Source organism: Rhamphochromis longiceps, linkage group LG17, assembly GCF_057381845.1.
Source record: "Rhamphochromis longiceps isolate RC_006_pf linkage group LG17, R_longiceps_female_GT1.1, whole genome shotgun sequence".
NCBI classification, from domain to species: Eukaryota; Metazoa; Chordata; class Actinopteri; order Cichliformes; family Cichlidae; genus Rhamphochromis; species Rhamphochromis longiceps.
Window position 1 is genome coordinate 32845684 of NC_140573.1, and position 19728 is coordinate 32865411.

Here is a 19728-nt window from a genome sequence, read left to right on the forward strand (position 1 = left end):
GCCGCATGAAATGCTGACCGTGTGAGTTAAGGTTATATCTGGATGTGCATGATAAAGTTTGCATTCTTATTCTTTCATCTGCAACCCCAGTGGTGTTTAATGGTCTGAGAGCAAGTAAAGAATAAGTAGAACAAAATTAAAACATGGAATTATGCGCTTGAAAAATTTGATAGAAGGTCCACCGGCATAAGCCACGTTTTAGGATTATATATTGAGGCATATAGAATAATAGAGAGTTGTAAAATTGTTTGCAGGTACCAGGAGGAAAAATCAAGAAATAAAGCTGATATTCTAAGAATTTACCCTTACCCCTACTTACCCTCTTACTAGATGTCTGACTAATCTTCCAGTAATTACGATGCAATTTTCCAGAGAACTGATTGGTCATCTCCAGACTTAACCTTCTCCAGAGCAGATTAGGTCTGCAGTATAAATGGGATAATCGTGACAATGTATCCAGAGTGCCGTGCCAAAAAGTGTTTGCCTGTATTTAAACTGTTGTAAATGACTTGTTGGCCTATAATCTGTGAAGCATGTGTCAAACATATCTTTCATGATTGATATCGGGTCATTTTGAGCCACAAATAACATTCCTGTAGGAGCTGCCATCAGTTTGTTAAAAGCGACTTTTGTATAACCTTTATTTATCTTCTTCTTGGGCTTCCTCCGAAGGGTGGCTGGCCTCTCCCTTCTTCTCACCCAATTAGAGATGGGTGAGAAGTTCGGGCATTCAGGAGGGGCTCGGAGTAGAGCCGCTGCTCCTCCACAGTGCCTCTTGGGCACCTCATGGGTGAGGTTTTCCGGGCATGTCCCACTGGGAGGAGGCCCCGGGGCAGACCCAGGACATGCTGGAGAGATTATATCTCTCGGCTGGCCTGGGAACGCCTTGGTGTTCTCCTGGACAAGCTGGAGGAGGTGGCTGGGGAGAAGGAGGTCTGGGCTTCTCTGCTTGGGCTGCTGCCCCCCGCAACCCAGCCCCGGATAAGCGGAAGAAAATGGATGGATGGATTTATTTACCCAGGTAAAGAGTGTAATTGAAAGGTTAAAAATATCAAATTTTTAAAGAAAGATCTGACCAAGAGGGCAGCAGAAACAGTTCTAGAAAAATATTTCAAGTAGCCAAAAATTGACTTTTTAATTGTATTATAAAGCAGGTATAATAACTTTTATATATAGCTGTTTGTTGATAATAATCTATTTACCGTTATAAGCAGAGACATTACACAAAGAACACACAGATAAACATCGGCACAACACCTTTTATGCTATTAAATGTATTTTCCCGTAAGATAAAGCTGGATTTGGCGTGCTGCTATGTTTTCTACTTGTAGAAGTGCTTTCTTTATTCCTGCCTCTTAATAAATAAAAATTATTTAAGATCGAAAATTACCAGAGTCCTGTGCCATCAAAAAATGACTTCATTAACAACCTGCGGTACTGCAAAAACTCTTGAGTCCGCTGCACAGATCGGGAGCTGATTTTCACTCAACTCTGTCGGGAGTTTGAAAAGCCGGGTGTTTTACATTGATTGATCAATCATTTTTTATTTGAAGTGACGTTAATGTTGTGCACACAGTCTGATAAAACACAGTCCTTTAAAATTGAAACGCAATCAGATAGCTGACCCAACAACAGTTTTCGCCCTATAAACTCACTGCAGTGAAGTTTATTTGTAAGAATATAGCGAGAGGGGCCAGACTCAGGGGTAAAAGCCCTGTTTTAAAGGCTATGAGTTTAATGGACTCCAAATGGAGACCCATTGGTTAAAAACACTCTCAAAGAGGCGAATCTTTCCTTCTCATTCTGTGTAAAACGACCTCCTTTCCCTCTTTTACGCCTCTGTCTCCTTTTCTCCTCCGGTGGCCAGGCGGGCAGTTTTCACATAAGCGCAGTTGTTGAGGAGGGAGAGAGAGAGCGCGCTCTGGGCTCTATTGTTTCATTCCACTTCTCCTTCTGTTTCTCGACGCGTAAAAACTTTGCGGAGCACCCTCCCCTCTGCTTCCCTCCTCCCCACCACCACCTTCTCCTCCTCCTCCTCCTCCTCCCCCTTTCCCTGCGTGCGTAATTAGTTGGAGAGTGTTTGGAAACTTGTGATGGCCGTGAAAAAAATCTCACTTTATTTCTGACACCTGTTGCTGAGAGCACAGCTCACAGCGCAGCGAGTGCCACTCTTTTCTGTCGGGACTTCTGGATACTGTCAGTCGCAAACCTCTGTACATTCCCACAAATCAACTTTTTTCCTTTGTTCTTTTGCTCTTTCTTTACTCAAACAACGACTTTCGTGTGACATCGAGGAGTGAAAGTCAGACTGTGAAGCGTGCTGCTGTGGGATCTTCCCGAACGGGATATCTCCTTCCATTGAAAACAGCGATCTGTCTGCACTTTCCCAACCGGACAGAGAGTAACAATTTTCGGTCGTTAGCGCTTCTGATGGTGGGTGGAGAAAGTTTTCTTGGACAACCGATCAACGACGTTAATCCAGCACAACACACCAGGTAAGAGCATTCGTTTTAAATACTTTACGAGGTGATAACACAAAGTACACAATGGGAATGTTAGCGGTGGATTTCAGGTGTGTGATTTAACTTTTCAGTGATTGTGCCATGACTTCTGATAGTTTTACAGTGTCATGTTTCTTTTCTGACTTTGATCTTTGTCCCACAAGATGAGGAAACTTTAAAACTCAAACTTTGCAAGAGTGGATGTGGTTTTCAAATCATAGATCTGAACTTGAAATTTCGCCGTTCCTGCGCTCTCTGAACAGGACATCTGAAGTCAGTGTGAAAACATTTGGGACTTTGTTCCATTTGAACTTTTTGTCCCCTCGATGTTTCCGTTGTCACAGTCTACTTGCAGAATGGGCTTATTTCATTGAATTTGGCTTGCACATGACAGTGGTGAAATGCAGAGTGTGTCTGTTTCTGCGTTTGTGCGTGTGCCAACCCCATCGGCCCAAATGAAGGCAGCCCTCTCGCTTTGCGGTGCAGACCAGAACTATTTTGGTCGAAATGTTGCACAAATGTTTCTCTCAGTTTAGAGAAATTGCTCTGCCTTCATCTGGACCAGAGGACTGGATGGCATCTAAGTCCGACTGTAACTGTGAGGGAATGTTGGTTCACCATTTAATTTTGCTGCCCAGCGCAAAACTCATTGAACCAGGAGTCTCTCCCTATTTTGCGCGAAAGTCTTGGATATAGCAGCTGGAATGTTATTTTTTCTTTTTCTTTTTTGACTGAATATCTACCTTATGATACAGTTTGTGGCCTCTGAATTTAGTGTCACAGCTGTATTTTCGAGACCAGCTGTGCAATCAGCAGGTAAAAATGCATGGAAATGGGAAACCATAGCAGACTATCCAAGTTTTGAATAAAAAATTATCTTTTTTGTGTCTATAAAGGGTGGATTGTTCATTAGTGAGATCTAAATGTTCCGTAGCACTATGAAAGTGTATTTAAATGTCTTGATAATATAGATTATTGTGTCCTTATGTAGAAGTTTCTGTGTGTGTTCATGTTAATGAGACACTCACTGACCTATGCACTTTCAAGTTTTTATGGTGACTGTTGACCACTAACAGTGGGAAAAGTAAACCATTTAACATAAAGAATAGCATCTGGGTTAACCTTATTGTCTAGTTCTTCACATACACTTTCATCCCAAATTCATGGATAACTTTAATATCCATTAAGTGTTCTCTCATAATAAACTCCTTAAACTTTAGCTGTATAGTCTAGCAGTGTTATTGAGGCTGATGTGTCTTTTTCATTCCTTACAAAACAGAAATAAATTCATACTCATATTTCAGCAGAATCAATTGTGGCACATTTCTGTTTAAAGGAAAAAGAGAGAGGATAAATCCTCAAACTCTCACATGTCCACCTTTGGGGTTGTGTCACGAAGGACATCCAGCCTAAAAAAATCTGCCAAATCAGACACATCCATCCACTGTGGCGACCCCTTGTGAATAATGGAGCAGCCAAAAGCAGTTTATTATCATTTATAAAGACAAGTTAAATTAACTGGTGACAAATGCAGCTTGGTGTTGTAACCGAGACATGTTTGCAAGAAGGTGACCTAGCAGAGGATGATGAGGTTTTTTTTAACCGTCTGCCTGGGATCTGAAAGCGGGCTCAGATCAGATTCATGTTCGACGATGTTATGGCTGCAGACGAGCTGAGAGAATGTCGAGGTCGTCTCTGGCAGTGACGTCTCCGGCTCACTTTGTGTTTCTCATGGTTTTAAAATCTGAAACCCACATGAAATGTGGCCCGAGCCGACAGCCGGGCTGATAAACCTTGCAAGAGGAGAGGGTGTGTGTGTGTGTGTGTGTGTGTGTGTTTGTTTCAGGATAGATAGTAACATTAGATGTGTAGATAGGGGTGCTGAAAAGTGTTGCTGTCAACAAGTTAGCCATTAGAGAGAGATAATCTCTCTTCCTCCGCCCTCCCGTCTCAGTCAACTTCTGTTCTTTCTCTTCCATCCCCCTCACTGTTTCACTCAGGACCTTCATTTTTCACGTGCCTCATCTATTCTTACTTTTCTTCATGTTCTCCACTTGGGTTTGGTTTGGGTTTGGTGAGCAGTGAACCAGACTTTTAGACTCACCCGATTTTATGCAACAGTAACATGTGGAAACTGTGGAGCAGTTAAAATATACTTGGGTGCCAGCAAATCTGTATTCTGAACATCTTCTCATTCATTTACCTCTCTCCGCCTGTCTGCCCTCTAACTGGTGAGAAAGACCTTTTTTTTAACTGAAGCGCCTCTTGAGTGTCTCATCCCCTGGGACTCGGTAATTAGGGAAGGGGAGTAAGTGAGTATGTGTATTTGTCTCCGCACTAGACATTTGAGAAGATGGCTTGTCTGCAAGCACAAATGGGTCCTCAAGGTCATTCAAGAAGGTCTGTGTGTGTTTGTGTGTGTCCCACGTGCTCAGAAGCAGTAGATTTGGGAATGAGTAATAGGAATTGGGAATATTTCATTAAAGTGGCTGTTCAAACATGTGATTCATGTAAAGTGAAAATAATCAAATTTAAGTTTTTGAATGGATTGTCTGCACTCAGTGTGTTATGTGACACACGTGTGTGTATTTCAGCCTTCCAGGAGCCATAATGACTAAGTTGGACTCTCTCTCACACACAGATGGTGGTCAGTTTGAAGAGGATGGCCTCTTCGGCTCTCTAGCTGAAGAGCTGCTGTTTTAAACTCTTATTTCTGATTGGCTGTATTGAATCTTTGGAATTCTTCTCAGTGTGTAACCCTCCAGTCCTCCCCTGATGTATTTTTGATTTCAGTGAAGAGGTTTGCAACTTACTCTTTTAAAATTTAAAAACGAATTGTGTCGCGAACCGAGCGACACATTTTTTTTTAACAAAGTTGCTTTGTTTTGTAAAATAAATGCCCTATAAAATATTAGCAAAAACTATTTTGTCATCCCAAAATTCCTCATTTATGAGAGGTGTGAAATGCAGATTAGCATGATTTGCCACATTAGCTGTGTGCACATGATCTCACGGAAGTACATGTTTTTCCATTGACTTGAGAAAAATCTTACGCCCAACGTGGGGCTCGAACCCACGACCCTGAGATTAAGAGTCTCATGCTCTACCGACTGAGCTAGCCGGGCTGCATGGATGATGCACAGACATGCTGTGACTGATTGTAATATGACATTACAGTGCTATTATTCACGAGCACATCGCATGATATCGGTCATGCGATGTGCTCAGGTATGGTTAAAAAAAAATCAATAAGCATAAAAGACGCGCAACTTCTAGGTCTGTTTATTGGACACCAGGGGGCGACTCTTGTGCTTGCAAAAAGACCATTGAAAAACAGCCATTTATCTGTGACCTCAGTGAGTAATTTCCTGATGTATTTGCGCCCCCAGGCACTAGTTTCAGGTCATATCGTGCAGAAAATTCAAATGGTGACGGTGAGAAAACTTTAAAAACAGGACAGGAGGACCTTACCGTGGCTACATGCATCGTTTGCACTGCGGTACAGTGTTTTAAAAATTACTTATTAATGCTGTAGTTTTTAATAAGGCTGATGCTCCAAAAAGTTCTGTACTACAAGGTGAAGGCAGTGCGTGTGTGTGTGTGTGTGTGTGTGTGTGTGTGTGTTTGGCCCTTCTGAGTCGACGGTTCAGGATATGACATGATGTCATTCGGGGCAACAGGGTGGAGTGAGATGGGGTTAGAGCTTGGCTCAGATCCCGACTCCAGCAGCCCTAAAAATGTGTCTGACCAGCAAGTATGTGACTGGCCCCGCTTGTCTGTGCGCTCGTACGTGTGTGAGCATGTCAGCCTCAGTGTGTCAGCGTATGCGGATGTGTATGGTCAGTGGTCAGCAGCTGTATGCTAGCTGTGTCCTACACTAATAGTAAAAGTGGTTTATTGGGCACTTGACAGGGCCTGAAACCATTTTATAAATCCGGCGGCTGGTACAACGGAGAGAGACGCACACCATGCCGCCACAAGACACACAACACCAGAGGAGCTGCAGCTACTGAGCACTGTTGTGTCTTAACTAACTAGGAAAAGGAGAAAATGTCTCTCCTCACCATAGATTCACATGCTTTCAACCCATGACAATAGAATTTATGATGAGCCAACTATGAGTATAGACTATAACTCTTAGTATTAATTATCAGTTTATTTCACTTTTGAAGAGACTTCAACTTGCGGTCGAAAAATGAAAGCAACTCAGATGTGGCACAAACTGCAGTTCCTCTTATAGCCACTTGAGGCAGGCTCCAAAAGTGAACCAATGCCCATAAACTCAACAGTTAACATGAACACCTTGTGAAAATAGCATGTTTACAGCCTAGTACAAAGAATTAGCTAATTCCCCCCTTCATAATAACCGTGTGATTTGTTTAAAATTCACCTATTTTGATGATGCAGCTTAAAATCAGGGCGTGGGTGCTTTGATCGATTGATGTACTGTTACAAGCAGCTGTAGCGGACGGCTGTCTGCTAACTGTCACCTTTTGCTGGGTTGTGTGTAAATGTTTGCTTCAGTTTCGGTTGGTGAAACTAGTATTTACAAAACCAACAAGGCCAAAATGTTAACATGAAACCTTCAAAATGTAGAAACCATGGAGCCTCATCTCATTTAGAAGCCTTTCATTAAAATCCTCTATCATCAAAAGTATCATTTGTCAGTGTTGTGGTGCATAGTGTGTAAAAGTTGCCAACACTGTGCTGACTCAATAACTGCAGAGCTCCAAACCTCCTCTGACATTAACATCAGCGCAAAACAGTGCGCTCGTAACTTCATGATGTGGGTTTCTGTGGCTGAACACCTCCTGCAAGTGTAATGTACACGAGCACTTCTTTCTGTACGGCATTTCATCATATCGACAATATGTAATTATCTGGTAGGTGTTCATATTGTAATATTGTTCTTTGGGACACTCAAATGTCTAAGTCCGGTTGATGATGTTTAATGCCTGTGTATGGTTGTCGTGACTGGTTGCTGTACTGGAAACAGGAAACCAGAAGTTGTCTCCTTTATCTTCACTTTAAATTGACCAATTTCACCTTCATATATTTGTAGTTTTTTCATATGCAAATTAAATGCAAAAAAGTTTAAACTGACTGTGAAACTGTGTATTTTATAGTTCTGTGTAACTGAGAATTATCAGTGTTCGTTTACTTGAAAATACATCAAGACATCAGTGTTGGAAACATTACCCTGCCCTCAGTTTGGAACATGTGACCTGCAGTCTGCACACCTGAGAAAGTTTCTTGAAATAAAACTGTGTTACCGCACATACAGTAAATCTAAACAACACATTTTTCATTTTCCCTTCTCCTCAGTTGCCCTGATCCAGCACTGATAAAACTATCAGCAACACACCTGCACTGAGGTTGAAAGCCAGTCACACACATATGCGCAGGATATAGACAATACACAAACAAAAACTCAAACAAGCATTTTATTTAGCACATGCTCACTACAGTAGGTCTGTTCTCATTTCGTTTTAACTCTGTCCCGCTTTCCTAGTTTCCTCTTTGTTTGTTCTCTTCGTCTCCGTGTGCCTCGGTACTTCTTTGACTGAATAGTGATTCAGTACTATTTTGGCTGAAACCCTAATGAAGGCGTTTTCTATTTTTGTCAAAAAATGTACAACGAAGATTAAGACTGTCACACTCATGAGGCAGAGCAGTTTCCCTATTCCCATTTTTAATTAAAAAATATGTCAATGTACTGTTAAAAAAAATGTCCGTCAGCATGTGTGGATAGTGATAGGACTGAGCATTAACCATAGGACTCTATCCAAGACCAGTTTGACATAGTAATAGTTGTTTGAACTCTTTCACCTCTTAATTGATTTATATTAACTTTTGTTTATAAAAGGGCATTGCAGTTAGTTCTGCTCTTTATTATTATGGCAGTCTTCTACTGTAATACATCATTACTGCTGGACTCGGTGTACGGAGAGGTGCTCTGCATTCTTAGAACCAAATGTCTGTTGTGCGGACGGCCCATCATTCTCACTTAATACTGTTTTTCAATTATTTGAAGTCTACTCTAAAAAGATTCTCGCCCAACATGGGGCTCGAACCCACGACCCTGAGATTAAGAGTCTCACGCTCTACCGACTGAGCTAGCCGGGCTGTAGCACCAGCTAATAGTAGGGAGTAGGGAGTTTTTCCTTGCCGCTGTCACCAAAGTGCTTGCTCTTAGGGAGTCATCTGATTGTTGTCATTTTCTCTGTATTATTGTAGGGTCTTTACCTTACATAAAATGACCTTACATTACAATATAAAGCCCCCGGGGTGTGTTGTTTTTGTGATTTGGTGCTAGATCATCAAAACTGAATTGAATAGAAGGATAGCAGCAAGAGTGATAGTGAAGAAAATGCTTTGTCAAGAGACTGCATGCCACCGATTGGTTAGTCAGTGGCGTCACTCGATGAGTCATAAGAGATGCTCCTTCACAAAAGTCAAAACCACCATTTTTGAAGCACAGCAATGGCAAAATGGCCACATAAAAACAAGCACCATGGTCCCTAAGTCTGACAAAAAGCCGCAGGAATACCATCGTTGCGACGTCTTCCATTGTTGTGTGTCTGTGGCATACATATGACATCACTTTTGGCCACGGCGCTATAACCATGCACATCAGGTGGTACCCAATTGAATGGAAAACGTTTGAAACTGAGTGAAAGCACAAGTGGAAAAGGCCTATTAGTTAGAGGGTTAGATGGCGTGGACATGTGCAGGGGGTGTTGTGTTCTAAAATCTTGCGCCCAACTTGGGGCTCGAACCCACGACCCTTGTTGTTGTTGTTTAATGATAAGTTTTGTTTGACCAGTTTCTGAAAAGGTATAAATCGCCCTGTCCTTAATCGGCTTGGAACTTTTTATTCTGATGGAAGTGTTTAATAAACTCTCTTAGAAGAAACTTGCTTAGAGGTTTGATATGCCCCTTGTTGTGTCATTAAGATGTTTAAAAAAATCAAGTTTTTCACACTGATCTATTTTTTTTGGCCATGTTACCTTAGATGACCAGACACAGTTCGTGTGTGTGTCTGGTGGGTCGCTTGTTTGTTGACCCTTTTTGGTCATCTCACTCTGGCTGCTGTCAGCCTGTCAAAACACAGCAATGAATGCATCTGTTCACATCAGCAGGGTTTTCCTTTGCACACACACAAACACGCACACCCCCCAACTTGACTCCCATTTGGAGGATGCGAGCTGGTTTACAGCAAATGCAAAACATTTTCATAAAATTGATAATGAGCACTGTTTCTGATGGATGTAAAGGGAGATGGATGAAAGAAAGGGCAGAGGAAAGCACAAGTCCAGATGAAGAGAAAGAAAGAGTGATGGTAATGAGTGAGGTTTAGTCAGTCAGATGAGAGGAAACTCTGCCTCTTACTGGTGAAGATCTGCTACTGCAGCACATCAAAGGAAACATGAAGGGAATAAAAACGAGAACACAAGAGTGTTGTATGACTTAATAATTGCAGCGCTGTGTTTTATGCATCACGGATTTGGATCACTTTGCAGTCACTGCGGTTTTCTTTGTGCTTTGCAGAATTGTAAAAAATATATAAACCGCGTGGAATAAAGAAAGTCAGCTAGAGAAATGGCAACAGATGAATTCAAATGATCCCTTCACCATCGCCGGGTTTCGCTTGTTTGTGAGTCTTACCGCATAATAAAACGCCGGCGTATGATCCACAAAGTCTCACAACAGTGAGTTTCAAGCTCTTACAACTAGAAAGGCTCCTCACTCTCCGTGTATGTAGGTGTTTTTTGAATTCTTGCTATTTTTCATCATGTCTTTTGATTTTCTGTTTTATGCAAAAAATCATCCTTTATTTTTTGGTCTCTTTTCACTCTGTTGTGTATTTTCTTCCGTGTGTGTGTGTTGGAGGAGTGGTTACAATATAATGAGATTCCCAGTGCCCAGGTGTTCTTTCTAGATAATTACTGAGTGTGTTTTTCTGTAGCCAATCTCTGAACTGAGGCAATACCAAATCTGTCAACACACCCACACACACTCATGGGACGAGGGCGAGGGGCGGGGGATTAAATCAGAAATTTATTCCCACTACCTTGTTTCTGATGGCAAAACAAAAAAGAAAAAAAGAAAAAAGAAAGAAATGTCATTTTAGTCGTGAATCTTTGTTTTGTTCCCTCTTTCTACCTTTTTCTTCAAGAATTCCTTTATTTTCTTTTTTCCCAGTCTCTCTCCTCTGAGCATCCTCCTTGTGTTTATTGTACACTCTTGCCTGCAGTGTGTGTGTGTGTGTGTGTGTGCAGAAGGATCAACAAAACATTAGTGCATTGTCTGGTGGGAGGGGGAAAAATCACAGAGCGAGCACACGACATTAATTTACACACAAATACGTGCGCAATTTTTGTTTTTCAAAAACACATCCATCACTGATTGGCTGAAGTGATTTATTAGGAAGTGATTGTTGCTGAGGTTTTGTAGACTGGACAGACAGGAGCAGAGCACTGCATTGCGTTATAAAAAAAAAAAGAAAAAAGAAAGAGGACACTGACTCTTTGCCAAATGAGCTTTCTGGATAACGAGGAGACTGTTTCACCTATGTTTGTCCACTTTCTTTGAGGTTTTATGACTCCGGGCTGCTTTATACCCCGCACTGAACATCAACAGAGGCCAGGGCCTGCAGTTAATTGAGTAAATTGTTCACCAACATCATTTCACAATGCTAAAATTAAAACACTGTCACTGTTTAATCCATTTCTTTAATGAGATTGTTAATGAAAAGAGGAAAAAAAAAGAGTTTGAATTATCCTTTAAACGAAAATCAAGACAAAGCAATCTCTGCAAACGCTTTGTTAAAAAAGACAATTTAGTGACTGTACTTTGGAGTGCATTAACAAACTGCAGTGAAACAGTAACGATATCCTAGTACTGCTTCATAAAGCTGTTGGCAGTGGCTGTTTTGGGCAGCAGCTCACAAACCTTTTAAACCCTGCTAATCTTCGGGCATAAAGGGTTAAAACACTTAGCCCCTGAATTTTTTTATCCTGCATATTTTAACACATCCGGCAGCATATATTTCACATCAGTGTCTGCCACTGCTGAGCTGCCGCATTGTCTGTCAGGCGCACATGCTGCCTGAATCGAGATCAGAATTGTGTTTGTCATCACCTTCAGTTAATGTTCAGGGGTCTGTCGTGTCGTGGTGCAGTGACAGCAGGACCTCGGCTTAAAAAATGCCTTTATATGAAGCAGCCTCTTGCTAAACGGTCATTCATCACGTTTTACACTGTCACAAGTTGCTTTCTTGTCTGTAACATCTGAAGTTTATCACAATTTTATGGCGCTGTTTCGCTTTATAATTGTTTTTTATGTGGCTTTACGAGCCACAGCTGCCATAAATCACAACGCTCTAAAGCTACAGCACTCAAATGTTCACCGTCAGAGGACTTTCTGCTGGTTTACAGAGGCTGAAGTTTTCAAACGAGCTGCTGCTGCAGTAACGGTGAACGCAGACAGAGGGCACTGCATCACTGGGGCTCCTCTGTGATATACTGGACACCTAACAGAGCAGAAGAGAGGGAGGCTCGGGCAGGGGTGAGAGGTTAAAGGGGGAGATGAAAGGATACAGCAGGAGGGAAACTGAGGGAGATAGGAATGCGAGGACAGGAGATGGAGGAGATAATCAGTGCTACGAAGAGATGGCAGTTGAAGGCGGCATTTAAGCGCTGGTGTGAATCCTCCCCCACTCGCTTGCCCATCGTCCTCTGTGGATTTCCTTTTTGTCCTGGTCACTTTGATCAAATAAAAATCGCAAATCGCAGCTATTCTTCATACAACCTTTCTTTACTACATCTTCCTCTCTTTCACTACCACTGCCTGACCAGTATCCTCCTCCCCTTCTTCATTCCCATCATGCGTGGTTGGGTCCAGGCCATTTGCTTCCACTCCAGCAGGGCCGTACCATTAGTGACCAGCAGGGGAATTGCATTTCTCTGCATGCAGCTGGTTACAGGTGTGGTGATGCTCTCTCTGTCATTCAGTCTCTCTCCATTAGCATCAATTTAAGTGCAGTCGCCCGTACAGAATGCACATCAAACAGGAAATAAGATCAGTCAAGTTTAAGGAGCCCAAAACAAAGGTAGAAGGTGTTTCTGGCCGATGTTCAGCCTGTAAGTTTGGTTACTGTTTATCAAAGCCTTTCCTTATTATGTAATGTCACTATGGACATTTAAATCTGATGTAGTGTAGTCATCAGGAGCGCTACATTTACAATCAAACATCAAAACAATTAAATTATTGGTTATATCTGTAGAAGGGAGGTTAAACACAGAGGTCCAGAGCCCTTGGATGAAACAAAAAATTTCATTCTCTCATATGATTTCTTTTTTACTTCATCCACCTGCGGTCTGCCTGCCAGTTCCTCTGAATTGTCTTCAAATTTTCATGGTCCTGTTTTTTTAAATCTCATGAGTTATGGCTTGTTTTGATTTTGTTGTTGTTCTATTGAACTACAAACATTGGAAAAAACAAACAAACCACATATTCAGTACGAAAAGCGAAGACTGGCTGCAGTGAACCCTTTCTATTGTTTTTAACACTGAATTTCACTTCAGCTCTACTTAACTCTTCTCTGACAGAAAGGGCTCACAGACTGGTGGTGCCACACCTTTCTCTGCAGGTAGATTGGCCATCTTGGATGACAAAGGGCTTTTATGAGAATGTAAGGGAAAGAGGGATGACAGTGAGCTCTAACTTTTTTGGGCTTAAAATAGCTCCGCCCAACGTGGGGCTCGAACCCACGACCCTGAGATTAAGAGTCTCATGCTCTACCGACTGAGCTAGCCGGGCTGTGTGCTTGATCTGTGTCTGAACATGAACATAGACAACTAAACTGGAGCAGTTACAAATTCAATCGCCTTTTATCCCCAGTGTTTCTCTGTCTCTATCATTGCAGTTTTTTGCTCCTTGTCTTCCCTCCTGTTTTCGTCACAGTTTCCACCTTTGCATTGTTTTCCCCACCTACTCATAGCTCATCCCTAATCAGAGAGATCCCCTGCTGTGCTGTCCACTCTGTGAGTTTCTGTGTTTTTCCAGTGTGGATTCTTTGTTTTTCCCTCTTTCTTCCTTTATGTGTTTTGGGAAATTTCTTCAGCCACAATAAAGGTTTGCTTTTGTTCAGTATTCAGTCTCCCCTTGTCCTCCATTTGGGTCCTCCGCAGCACATCCTGACAGAATGCCCATTATCAGTTGTTATCAGTCCCATACACATTGTCAGCTCAGTTGGAACAGCAGTGCTTATGTAGGAGATGGTAAATGTTGTAAGCCTGCTTGCATGCTTCACGTGGTAAAGGCATTTATTTTAACACTAAAAGCCGCTATTTCTTCATCTTAATAGCATCTGAAAACAAAAGTAAACAACTTAATGTGATAAAATATAATGTGAATAAAATGGATCTTGAACCAATGTGTGATTGTCCAGCATCCAAAAATTAGAATTGTGTTGCTATTTTAACCTGGAAGTACCTATTTTATCCACAGAACAACCACCGCTGAGTGAGGTGATAACTACTTATTTGCAAGTGGAGGAGCCATCTACAGACTATATGAATGGGACTGATAGCAGCTGATAGCAACTGGTTATTCAGCACGCTGATAACATTCCAAATGTGTGCAATAGAAGTTAAATTAACAGCACTGCATGTTTCCCCCACTTTAATTTGGTAGCAGTTATTTCAGCCCACTCTCATTGCCAGAGCATGAAATACTGCAGTGTTGTCAGAGTTGCTGGAGTCTCACAAATACCTAAAAGGTGTTGGGATCCAAACTTAACAAGCAAGTAAAAGCAGAAGTAGAAGGTAAGTAAAAAAGTCAAACTTCATGTCTAGCAGGAGTTTGTTAAAGTAGAAAACCCAGAAATGGTAAATGCTGGATTGAAATTGACAGTCTGATGGGTTTAGGGCATGGCCTCAAGAGGATTTTTTTTTTTGTATATCTCAGGATGTTACATGTGTGTACCAAATGTCATATATCGGCATCAAACACAGCAGTTGGTTTCCTCCATAGCAATTTGCCCATTTTGCTCCCCCCCATGTATGAAATCCATAAAACCTGTACATTTTCTGTATATTTTCCTGATACGTGTGTAAAATCTCCTGACTTTTCCTTTTGTAAACAATATTAAATTGAGCAGTAATTGTTTTTGGTATCTGTACAATCGTTGCCTGGCTGTTGGAGGGTTCCAGGGCTACCCTTTGTCACCAATTCTGTTCATAATCTTTACATTTCTAGGCAAAGCCAAAGGTGGCAGAAACCTCAGGATTTTATCTCTGCTCTTTGCAGATGATGTGGTTCTGTTGGCTTCATCACAAACCCACACCTATGGTTACACGGTCGGGAGTGAGAGACAGAACAAAATCTCAGATGCAAGTGGCAGAAATGAGCTTTCCCCAAAGGGTGGCTGCCCTCTCCCTTAGAGACAGGGTGAGGACTAATCGGCCTCTATATCGCCACATCGATAGGAACCAACTGATGAAAGCGGTAGTGCCGCCCCCACAGCATCAAAATGAGAAGAGGCAAAGCTGAGATAGCTTGGACATGATTGGCTAGTGATATATTAGCAAAGGGCATTAATGCCAATGACAGGGGGTTGTTGTGAGGATACAAAGGATGGGGGGTGATAGTGGTGATATGGTCCAACTCAAATTAATTTTGTTCTAAAACAGATGCGCCCAACGTGGGGCTCGAACCCACGACCCTGAGATTAAGAGTCTCATGCTCTACCGACTGAGCTAGCCGGGCTGTACAAGGCGCAACTCTAGGTAGTTCAGGCCTCAGACCGGGATGTCTCCGGGGGCTTCTAGGGTAAGGTGTTCCTGGCATGCCCTTCTGGGGAGCAGGTCTTGGGGCAGACCCAGGACACGATGGTGAGATTATATCTCTAAGCTACTTTGGGAACCCCTTGGTGTTTCCCTGGACAAGCTGGAGGAGGTGGCTGGGGAGTGGGAGGTCTGGGCTTCTCTGCTTAGGCTGCTAGCCTCCCAGTATGGACTTCATATCTCTTTAAAAGTGGACCATCCTTTCTAGGTGTGCAATATTGCAGTAGCAAGTGAATCATGGCCGCATCTGACAGAACAGCAGCATGTGACTCCTTGGGATTGGAATATTTTGCTCATTTATGAGTTTTTTTCAAGTAATAGTCACTCCAAAAAATTTGACAATACCCACAAACTGTAATTGCAGCAGTTCTGAGACAGTTAACGGAATCGCCTCGCTTACATCACTAGATTTTCTTGGTGTTTGCTGAATTTGCTGCAGAAATCAAAGTATTTCTGACTAAATTAACCAATTAACAAAAAAAGACTGTAGATACAAATTTGAGATGTGTTGTAATAAATGCAGAGTGATTCTTTTGAAATATAGTTAAAACTTTTACTGTCGTTTGAAAAACACACACACACACACACTCACATTTTTCTGTTGAACACACGCCGAGTGCTGCACAGTAAACTCCAGCTAGCAAAGTGTGACTCATCAAAAATCATTTCTTCTTTCTCTGTCGTTGCCTCTTTTTTCTCTGCCTGTCAACAACTCCCCTCCTCCTTTCTTTTCAATCTTTCTTCCCTATCCACTTTCTCTGTCCCACCCCTCCCCCTATCCACATCATTCGATACATACAAACGCACACATGCGCACCCCTCCAGCTCTTCTTCAGTCCTGCCTAACTATTCTGTGGGCACGGTGCCCAGGAAGCAGCACGAGCAGGGCAGAGAGCTCCGGGCTGAGCCCCGCAGCCACACTGGCACCCTGTAAGCCTAGAAAGCAATAGGAGCAGAGAATGTGTAAAGCAGAAGCATTGCGAGAAAAGAGACGCAAGGAGCGGATTTTAAAGGAGGAGAGGGTGAAAAAGGGGTAGAAAAGTAGAAGTGCAGAATCGGGCTGAGAAAGGATAAAGAGATAAGAGGATGCAATAGCAGGGGAGACATGCAACAGAGGAGAGGATTAGAGATGGGGAAGACAAAAGGAGATTAGAAAAACAGATAGATCAATAGACAGAGAGACACAGAGAGAGGAGGAGGAAAGATGCAGGGAGGGAGAATGTGTGAAGCAAGAGAGAAAAAAGAGAGCCGGGCAGACAGCCAGCACTCCCAGGAGAGATAGGTCAGAGCAACGGACATGTCTCCAGAGACTATGTGTGTGTGTGTGTGTGTGTGAGTGTGTGTGTGGTTTGTGTGAAAGACAGTGGCAAGAGATGGAGGGAGGCGGAGAGAAGAATGCAGAAGAGGAGGAAGAGGAGAGCAGCGGAGCGTATAGAGAAAGAGTGGGGGACTTGTATAAGATACTGTCGTGAATGTCTGAAATGCGACCTTGGAAATCTATATCTTTGCATTTGTGTCTGTGAGTTACAACTCGTTGCTGGCACTAGATCTCTAGTTACTGCTGGGTATTATTAGACAAAGGAAGCTATCTGAAGCACAGATTTAGCATACATTAGTACATTTTAACACATGTGTTTATTGATTGATTGACCTGTCGTTTGCATATCACAGTGCATTTGAGTCTGATGCTAGACGCTGGGCTGTACCACCCTGTAGTTTGCCTGTGAACGAGAAAATAAAGCACCCTGATCCACGTCTGGGTCGAAGCACAATATTTGAGTTGCAATATGAGAGAAGCTTCAAAATTTTAATTCATGTGTGTGACACAGAGAGACGGTTAGGGATGCTCAAGCTCATCTTTCTCGACCAGTTTGGGGGGAAAAGGCAATAGTTATATGAAACTGTAGAAAAAGGGAACAGAGGAGAGAGGCTCAGTGCATCATGGGAGCGCCCACAGCAATCCTGGACAACTCAAATCTAATGGAAAAATAATAAATCAGTGACCACAGCCAAAGGGATTCAAACTGAATTTTGGCAAATGTGTTTGCTGCAAGCAGCCTGCTCAAATGTGATTGGTCAGTAGTTCTCTTAGTAGTAGGATTTATTAATAAGATAATAGGTTACTCAAAAAAAAAAGAAAAAAAGAAAGGAGGCATCCCACCTGATGTGCTGAGTTGCTAACGTTGCACCCAGGTACAGATACAGATGCAAAAGGACCCCTTCTGTGTGTCTGGTATGCCAGTGGCTTTAGCTTATTAATTACACAGGCAGGTTTTTAAATGTTTTAACTACCAATAAGCAGAATATCCAATATCACCAGATAAAGAATTATTGTGTATGTATAAGTTGTCAACTACGCACAAAGTATCAGTATGAATGTTTTTAATGTCTAAAGATTGTGTATGCATGCAAGGCCAGTCCAGGTCATAGAATGTGCTGTATGTGTCAATAACAGTGAAGGCCGTGGGATTACATGACCTTGAATTCCACATGTATCTTACACACACACACACACACACACACACACACACACACACACACACACACACACACACACACACACACACACACACAGTGTCAAACACAAAGCCCCATGAAATCCTCAAACTCCTAGGGGTCTTTATGAGGCTCTTGCTTTGGTCACGGAAGGACAGGAGGAAATAGGCTGATGGTCTGTGGTTTTAAAAAGAGCAAATATATCTTCAGCACAATACATTTACATGCTGCTATTATTGCTTGTTTCAAATAATATCCAAATTTCTGTCTGAATAACAGCCAAAGGGGAAGTGTGATTATTAAAAGTGTGTTTCCGGACACGTATCGAGAGAAAGTCTGCGTACATGAAAAGGAATAATAGAAGAAAGGTATTAATGAGTCTGAAAAAGCCTGGACATGTGTTTTGTAGACTCGCGTATTTACATTATCGTGCTTTTCCCCCCAGCAATTTTCAAAGCGAGATTCGGCCTTAGAGCGAGCTTCCCTTTGCTTCCTTTAGTTTCTGTAACTTTCAGGGGAAATGGGGTAAACACTGGCTCCTGCCACCCACCATGCTAATAGACCTTTTTTCCTAGCAGTCATTTTGACATGTAAACACAGGTGATACTAATGATGCTAACTGAGGCTCTGCACCTAACGAACAGAACCTTCATTAATGTCATTGGCAACACCTGTGTTTTCATGTTACTTTATGTCAAAGTCTAGATGAGCTTTCCTAATTACAGCAATGTCCAGTGTGGCTGCGTCAGACATTTGCATTTGCACCTGCACCTCTGTCGGGAAAGTCCTGGAAAGTTTAGGCCTGCAGTGCGCGCGTGTGTGTGTGAAATTAGCTTACGATTACGACTACTTAATATATGAAAATCATGAAGTTTTTGTAAAAATTTGTATATGTATTTTTAGAAGATCAGCCTAAGAGACGGGTGAGCAGTACAGAGATGTGAACCGGTAAAGAGGAGGGAAGAATTTAGGTGGTGGTTGGGCCCTGAGATCTCAGTTTCAACTGCTCCGTGTGTGTGTATGTGTGTGTGTGTTTGTGTGATATCCTGCATATCAGCTTGTTTTTTGGACACTGGAGTTTGTGCAAAAACTGTATGTTTGTGTCACATTAAAAAAGGAAGTGTTTGTGTGTGTGTATTTTTTATTGTAATCAGTATAGCCTATACACTTGCAGCGCATGTGTGTTATCTGCATAATACTGGTCTATATGTATATTCTTGCATTTGAGCTTGTGTATGTGTGGGCTGCTATCCCTTTTATGTGTGTGTGTTCGTGCGTGCATGTGTGTGTGCATGTGCCATGAGCCCCAGTGAGATGCAGCAAGCATGACGGAGAATGACAGCTTGATTTATGGCGAGGCTATAAGTAGAATGACTACTGGTAGAGGAAGAGAGTGTGAGTGTGTGAGGGGGGGAAACATGATAGAGAGAGGGGGAAAAGGGAAGATTGGAAAGGATAGATTGTGGATGGAAAGAAGGGGAGATGGGGGGGTGACAGGAGGCAAAGGGATGCAGGGACAGGGAGCGAGAGAAAGAGAGATGGTCTGAGCGACAAAGCTAAAAAGGCATTGGACGAGAGAGAAGATGAGTGATGGCGGGTTGCCTTTAAAAAAAAAAAAAGAAGGGAAAAACGGAAAAGGGTCAGAAAGGGACTGATTGGGATTTTGTGAGAGGCTCTGAGTTTCTATTTGCATATTGCTTAAGTATGGCAGAAAAAAAACTGAAAAAACATGACCCAATCTGCAAGCTGCATGAAAAGACACGTAGAAGAGAAGGAGAAACAGGAGGAGGGAAAGTTTAGCTCTTGTTTGCGAAGGGTTAGTACGTGTTGGTTTAATGACACAGTGCAGTTCACGCAGTGCAGCATGCTCGATAGCAAAA

The 19728-nt window shown here is 42.3% G+C and overlaps 1 protein-coding gene and 4 non-coding genes across 8 annotated transcripts in view; 1 reads left to right on the forward strand and 4 right to left on the reverse strand.

Annotated features, from left to right (window-relative positions):
• The first annotated feature begins 2117 nt into the window (after positions 1–2117).
• The window catches only part of wnt5b (wingless-type MMTV integration site family, member 5b), an 84170-nt gene continuing 66559 nt past the window's right edge, over positions 2118–19728 (forward strand). For all 4 annotated transcript variants that reach the window (XM_085387261.1, XM_085387263.1, XM_085387262.1 and 1 more), the window contains exon 1: positions 2118–2495. The gene's annotated coding sequence lies outside the window, so the exon portion shown is untranslated. The remainder of the gene's footprint in view (positions 2496–19728) is intronic.
• On the reverse strand, positions 5554–5626 carry trnak-cuu (transfer RNA lysine (anticodon CUU)). The gene has a single exon. It is a non-coding gene; the product is annotated as a tRNA-Lys (tRNA).
• On the reverse strand, positions 8555–8627 carry trnak-cuu (transfer RNA lysine (anticodon CUU)). The gene has a single exon. It is a non-coding gene; the product is annotated as a tRNA-Lys (tRNA).
• trnak-cuu (transfer RNA lysine (anticodon CUU)) lies at positions 13253–13325 on the reverse strand. Its single transcript has one exon. It is a non-coding gene; the product is annotated as a tRNA-Lys (tRNA).
• Positions 15203–15275, reverse strand: trnak-cuu (transfer RNA lysine (anticodon CUU)). Its single transcript has one exon. It is a non-coding gene; the product is annotated as a tRNA-Lys (tRNA).